Raw genomic sequence first — 7,763 nt, forward strand, 5'->3', positions numbered from 1 at the left:
AAGTAACTTTTCATTTTTCCCATGGTGCTTTCAGTATTCTTTCTTTGACTTTGGTTTTGGTGTTTGATAAGGATCTGTCTTGGTGATTTTCTTTTGGGGTCTATCCTGTTTGGGGTTTGTTGGACTTCTTGAATGGATATATTCTCATCTTTAATCATACCAGGAAAATTCTCTGCCAACAAATCCTGGACTATTTTCTCTGCAGTTTTTTTTTTTTTTTTCTCTTTGTGTTCAGAAATTCTGATTACATGTCAGTTATTCCTTTTGATGGTATCCCATATGACCCTTAGGCTTTCTTCATTTTGTTTTGATCTTTTTTCTGATTGATTCTTTTCCACAGAGGTATTGTGGTATTTGTCTTCAATCTCACCAATTCTGTTTTCTGTTGGTTCAATTATACACCTTTGCCCATTTAATGTGTTATCTATTTCTGACAATTTAGTATTGATGTTCTGGATTTCTATCTGTGTATTTTGTATCATTTCTAATATTTCATTTATTTTGTTATTTTTTTCTTGTATTGTCTTTTGAAATTTTTCTATGGTTTTATCTGTGTTTTGCTCCATTTTGTCAGTTTTTTCCTTGATCTATCTCTCAATCCATTGAAAGTACCTAAATATAATTATTTTGAATTCCTTATCAGGGAGTTTCAATGCTACCTCTTCCTCAGGGATGTGTTCTGGGTCTGTATCCTAGTCCCTTGTTTCTCCTGCTTTATCTTGCTTCTTCGTATGGACTGTGATGCTTTGTTGTCTCTGAGGCATTGTGATATTTTGTGTTTATATTTAATTGGTGATTGCATGTTGGAGTGACTTGCCCGTGATTTTTGTTTTCTTTGGATGTTATCTTTGTAAACTGGGTACTGTGCTCCTCTACTAGTTAGTTGGCAGCACTTATACACTCAACACTTGTCTCCTTTCCCATTGTCAGCCTCCTATATGTCCCTGCCATCCTTGGCAAACGAAGCCTATTCTTAGGTCCCTGAAATGTGAAAGAGAATGCTGTCACTTTAAATATCCAAAGTGGCCATCACTTGTAAACAATCAAAATGGATGCATCCTCTGGACAGCTGAAAGTCCATGGGTCAGGTTATCTCCCTCCTTGCTATTTCCCTTCTTAGTTATAGGCCACCAGCACAGTCATTCCTGTAGTCCTTAGTGACCAGGGTTGATCTTTAGGTCAATTCTCAGGTCCCAGCACCACTTTGAAATATTCAGGCTATTGGTATCATCAGAGTAGCTGATAGTCCACAGCTCTGTCCATCTCCGCACTCACAGTTTCCATTCAGGTTTTCCCAGTAGTTGGTGCCTAATCCATTTCTGTATATTTCCTTTCAAAGTTCAGGGCTCCAGGATTATTTTCTGTATCTCTGTCAATTGGTTTCTCTTTTCTTTGCTGAAGAGGATCTGTGCAGCTTATCTGCCTATTCTGCCATCTAACTGGAAGTTTTTTTTTTTTTTTTTCCTAAGTCCTGTTCTCTCTCTTTACAATAGGAATTGGCTTCTCTAGCCATACAGTGACATTATTTCTAAGCTCCCTGAATGGTATTCCATGTTTCCAGTTGTAAATTCAGAGGACAATGAGAGGCACTTTCAAAATGAACTTATAATTTCAGAGGCAGTCCTCAGAGATGAGTGGACTTAGCCAAGGAAATACCTCTAAAATGGTATTTAATTCAGGAAATTAATTGTTCTACCCGGAAAAATCACTGATTTATTTGCTATTCTAATGTGTTCTTCTGTTAAGAGTTATCTCTTTTATTGCTTCTTAAGTGTATCTGGGGGAGCTCTGGTAGCATAGTGGCTAAAGCACTTGACTGCTAACCAGAAGGCTGGCAGTTCAAACCCACCAGCCACTCCTCGGAAGGAAGGTTGGGCAATCCTACTTCTGTAGTGATACTGCCTCGGAAACCCAAGGAGGGGTCGCTATGAGTCGGGGCCGACTCGACGGCACATAACAACAACAACAACAAGTGTATCTGGAGTGAGAGATATCATTGCTGATATCAGACGGATCTTGGCTGAAAGCAAAGAATAGCTGAAAGATGCTGTGATGGTCATGTTTGTGTGCCAAGTTGGCTGGGCCTGGTTGAGTGGCTGGGCAGCTGGTGGTAGTTATTCCCCATGATGAGACTGGTAATCAACTCCATGGTGAGATCTACCACAAGCAGCTGAGTAGCTACCTTTGGGATGTGGTCTTCTTCCTGTATATAGGGAGACGCCTTGGGGAATGGTCTCTAGCTTGTGCCACACTTGGAACCTGCATGTAGCTGTGTTGTTGTTCAGCAGGCTGCCATACTCTGCTGACCTTGGGACTTACCTTGGGCTTGACTTAATGGCCTACTGTGTGGTTTGGTAACATAGAGACTGTGCCATTTTATTTGTTGACCTTGGGCTTGTTAGTGTCAGCAGCCAGTAGCTGCCTGAGTGAAGAGATGCCTCTAGTTCCAGTGGGCCTGGAGCAAGAGGCAGAGCTGAAGACCAAGGTCAAGGGGCTTTCACCCAGCCCCTAGAGTCTGGCACTTTGAACTTGGACTTAAAGTCCCCAAATTGTAAGAATAAACTCCTGTGTGTTAAGGCCATCCCATTTGTGGTATATTCCTGTCAGAGTGGCACTAGGTAACCAGAACAGATGCTTACCTGTGTTTTATTGACTATGCAAAGGCATTCAACTGGTTGGATCATAGCAAACTATGGATAACATTATGAAGAATGAGAATTCCAGCATTTAACTATGCTCATGCAGACCCTGTACATAAATAAAGAGACAATCATTTAAACAGAAAAAGGTGATAGTGTGTGGTTTAGAATCAGAAAAGGTGTGCATCAGGGTTATATTCTTTTACCATATGAATCAGGTTGTATGCTGAGCAAATAATCTGAGAAGCTGGACTATGTGACAAAGAACATAGCATCAGGATTGGAAGAAAACTCATTAACAACCTGTGAAATGAAAATATAACAACCTTGGCTAGCTGAAAGTGAAAAGAACTTGAAGCATTTACTGATTAAGATCAAGGACTACAGCCTTCAGTATGGATTACATCTCACCATAAAACAAAATTCCTAACAACTGGACCAATAAGCAACATCTTAATAAATGGAGGAAAGATGGAAGTTATCAAAGGTTTTATTTTACCTGAATCCATAATCAACACCCATGGAAGCAGCAGTCAATAAATCAAACAGTGTATTGCATTGGGCAAATCTTCTGCAAAAGATCACTTTAAATTGTTAAAAAGAAAAGATAAATCACCTTGAGGAATAAGGTGAGTCTGACCCAAGCCTTGGTATTTTTAGTCTCTTCATATGCTTGTGAAACTGGACAATTAATTAAGGAAGATCAAAGAAGAATTGATGCATTTGAATTACAGTGTTGGCAAAGAATAGTGAATATCTCATGGACTTCCAGAAGAAGGAACAAATGTCTCTTGGCAAAAGTACAGAAAGTATAGTTCCTTAAAAGCAACAATGTAGTACTTTGGACAAGTTATCTGTAAGAAACAGTTCCTGGAGGAGAAGAACATCATGCTTGGTAAAGCAGATGGTGGGTGAGAAAGAGAATTAGATGAATGGACACAGTAGTTGCAATAGTGGACTCAAACCTAGCAACAATTGTGAGGATGGCACCAGACCAGTCAGTGTTTCATTTTGTTGTACATGGTCACTATGAGGTCAAGTGACTTGATGGCAACTAACAACCACAAATGCAACAATGGACAACAAAGACAATGAGTTTGTACATTTTCATTCCAGAGCTCTGTTTCTTAAATCTCACTGAGTGACGTAAGAGCAAAAGCAAAATATGTCTTTGTATTCTGAGGAGAAAAGGTTTTCCATGTTGCCTATATGTTTGAAAATGAATCCTTCTGTATACCTTTTGAAAAATAATACTTAGTAGCTTTTTTTTTTAAGTTTAATTATAGAGTATAATACATGCTGTTGTCTTTAGGTATGGGACTTGATATCATGCAATATTATTTTGATTATTAAGAGGTCTTCAAGGGTGTTTTCAAAGGATCATTTAATCCCATGGAGGAATTCATTTGGATGTAGAAGGAAATGAATCCTCATTGCATCTCCCAAGGTTTTATCAAAACCTATGTATGGTTTTACTCTCTTTGACAAGTAGTGAAAAGAAGTTGTTTTTCTCACCGCTTACCTTCATGGTAAGTTGGTTGTTACTTAAATAGAGTATTCTACCCTCCAACTTGAGTGAAGTATCAGCTATTTTCCATAATTTCAGTAGGAGCTGCAGCCAGATCTATCACTGCATAGTAAGCCATGCCAAATGGAAGGATGTCCAGGAGTGGACCACAAATTGCCTCCCAGGACTTTGTATCATTGTTTATTAATTGAGTGCTGACAGTGTGTTCTCCTCTCTGTTAAGTGAGGGGATGAAACAGACCCAAGTTTCTGAGTTCAAGGTCTGAGTCAGCCACACAGTGCAACACAGACTGAAATACTCTGATGGCTACATCTCAGGATATGAGCTGCTTTATTTGAGTGGTATAAGTGTTTCTCATGCAACATTTAACAGGCTTAATAACATTAGAAAGTATGACATTCAGAAAAATTTAAAAAGATGAAAATGTAGTTGCTAAATGAAAGAAAAATTAATCCTCTTTCTCTTTTGCCATCTTAATCCTCTCTTCTCACCTCAAAAGAGGTAAACTAGAATAATTGGCTTGTGCTCTGTGTAGAAGAGAAGAATTCTTTTAAAATGAGCCCAAATTCATTTTACATCCCTGGAGATTTGTGGTTCTTCAATATTAGTGCAGATTCCTTGCATATATGATAGGGGATGAGGCTGAGTAGAAGCCAAGCTGAATCTTCATGATATAATCATGCTTCGCAAATGCCAATTAATCTAATTGGATTACCTTTCCTGTTAACAAGTCCCCTTGCTTATTTAGACAGCTATGCAGGGAATTCCCTGCAAGTTCTTCCAGTCAAGTATGACCCAGATGTTGTCTATATAAGGATAAAAATGTGAACAAATCTTGGAAAACCTGAAATAACTTTAGATTTTTAAATTCCCTTGGGGTTGGATAGTTTAAGAATGTGATACCATCAAGTGTATGGTAAGTGACTGGTAAATTCAATAAAGGGATTTGATTTTTGATAGGAGATATTTTTTTGGAACAAGTATCAGTGAATCATGGAAGAGAGAAGATTGCACTTACATGTTATTCTGAATCTATGAGAGTGAATATGCATTTGTTTATTATATGGAATGAAGAAGAAGGAAGATAGAATTATGTTACAGGAAATGGGAGTCAAAGTGGAACAAAACTGTTTATTGGCCAATACAGTGAGTTAAAGGCTACAGCTAAAATCACAAAGTATGAATATTTTAGTTTCTCTGATAAAAAGAATACTTAGGAACTTAGGTAATAATACGGTACATACTTCCAAATTCTTTCTTTGTGGCAAACTTTTTTCCTTATATCTTGATGCAGAAATTAAACATATAATTTCTTTTGCAAACTGTGTTTCTCGTACTGTAAATCAATTGATTCACAAGTGGTTTCAGATGTGATTTTCTCTTCTAGAAACAAAATTTGGTTGAATTTTATTTTTATTTAATTTCCTTTCTTACCATGTGGTGGGCCTGAACTTGGAACTAGAATATATGCTCATTTTATGACTATCACGTTCACACTTGTTATCTCAAAAACAACAGAAAATATTGCTCTGCTTATAGAAGAAGACAAATATAATTTTCTGATTTTAAATAGCCAACATTACTTTAGCTCTAATACAAAATAAGCCTATTTCAAACCATTTTCTTGATCCTTTCTATGATAAAAAACATTCTGGCCAGAAGACCTGTTGTGGGATTTGAACTATGGCTTATTGTAAATTGACTAGTATGGATGTCAATCCAAAGTCCACTCAATGTAGCAGCACAGCCCTTGGGATTTGGAACACTTTGGATTCTTCCTGCAAAAGCATCTGTAATGAACAGGGTTATTTTGAAAGAACTCCCTGCAGTTCATGTCTTAATTCAATCATCTGGGAATAAGAAAACAGATCCCTCTCAATACACCACTAAATTGGATCTCTATGCATGCTACGGTATTATGCACAATCCTCTCATTTATTTTTACAGTAATAGAGTAATTTTTGAGCCAAGTTCTGCAAGCATTTGTGGGGAGAAGGAAAAGGTTTTAGGGGTTCCAAACTCTTTAAGTGATAATTGATGGTGTTTACTTTCCTCTTCTGCTTTAGGAATGAAAGCACACACAGTAAGTGACACAACTTAGACAAAAGAATGTAATTCTTGGCTTCTTTGCTTATTTTAGTGATAATCAACCCCTTTGAGTAAAGCCTTTTTTTTCTTGTTTTTGTTGTTGTGTGTTGTTGAGTTCATACGAACTCATAACAATGCTATTGACCTTATAGGACTGAGTAGAATGGCCCCAGAGGGTTTCCTAAACTGAAATTTTTATGGAACAGTTTGCCAGATCTTTTCTCCAGTGGAGTCATTGGTGAGTTCGAACTTCTGACCTTTTCTTAGCAGCTGAACACTTCAACTAAGTCTTGTTTACATTCTGGGAATTGCTTATTGATCTTCTTTATAACTTGCTTTATTACTTTAATCAGAAAATAAGAAAAGAATAATTAAATTCTATCAGAGGTGCAAACTATATAAGACAGCAACATTAATCATGAAAACGTTCTCTGTCATCTCCCTTAGTGTTTTCATAGAAGTGACAACTGCTTATTAATACTCTCTTTTCCTAGAAGAAGTACCTCATTGAAAAGAAACTCTAATTTCTGAAGTTTTTTTTACTTCTTAGATATTTATGCAATAAATTGTTATGTGGAAGTGAGGTCAGTAAATACATGACTACTTTTTTGTTCAAGGAAACTCTTTCTATATAGACAAGAAACTGCAGTGATCCAACACTTTGCTTTTTATTTATTCACAATATTTTCAAAAAATATTTTCATCTTTAAAAAATTATTAAGTATGGTGATCAGTATTTATAGTATAGGGGCACATGTATTTTTTATAAAGTGCATTTTAAACCAAGCAAAACTCTCATTGACTGTATCATTACTAAAGAGAGTGAAAATGATGGCAAGAAACAATTTTCCCAGAAACATAAATAAATAAAAATGCCTAAACAACAACAAAACATCCTCATGGGAAATTTCTTTCCTTATATGTTATGAAACTCCATCAAATTGGTTTCATTTGGGACAAGAATCAGTGAATCATGGAAGAGAGCTAATTGTGCCTGTATATTATTTTCAATCCTTGAGGATGAATATGTATTAATCTATTATGTTAAAATGACTTTTGGAATATAAATTCCAATAAGTCATTTCCAATATAAAAGGTATATCACAAATATTTCTGTTCAGAATCTACCTCAACAAGAACCATGTAAAGGTGTTTTGCAATATCCAAGAGCAATGCAAGAAGTAGGAAAGATTTTCAGTTCTATAACAAAATTGAAAACAACAAGAATAAAGGGTAAGCTTCATTTCCTAGGAAAAATCAATTCAGGAGGAAAATTTAGGATTCTAGATTATTATTTTCTTGAATTTTTTTCCTATTATCTGGGAGTTCTGTCACAATTAGGAAATTAGACGGTGGGCAGTTCAAACCCACCGTCACTCCTCGGAAGGAAGATTGGGCAATCTACTTTCATAGTGATGTTGTTGTTGTAGTTATGTGCCATCGAGTCAGACCTGACTCATAGCGATCCCTCCTTGGGTTTCCCAGGCAGTATCACTATGGAAGTAGAT

The sequence above is a fragment of the Orycteropus afer genome, unplaced genomic scaffold (assembly GCF_000298275.1).
Source record: "Orycteropus afer afer isolate SDZICR_OR568_19922 unplaced genomic scaffold, OryAfe1.0 scaffold00071, whole genome shotgun sequence".
Lineage (NCBI taxonomy): Eukaryota > Metazoa > Chordata > Mammalia > Tubulidentata > Orycteropodidae > Orycteropus > Orycteropus afer.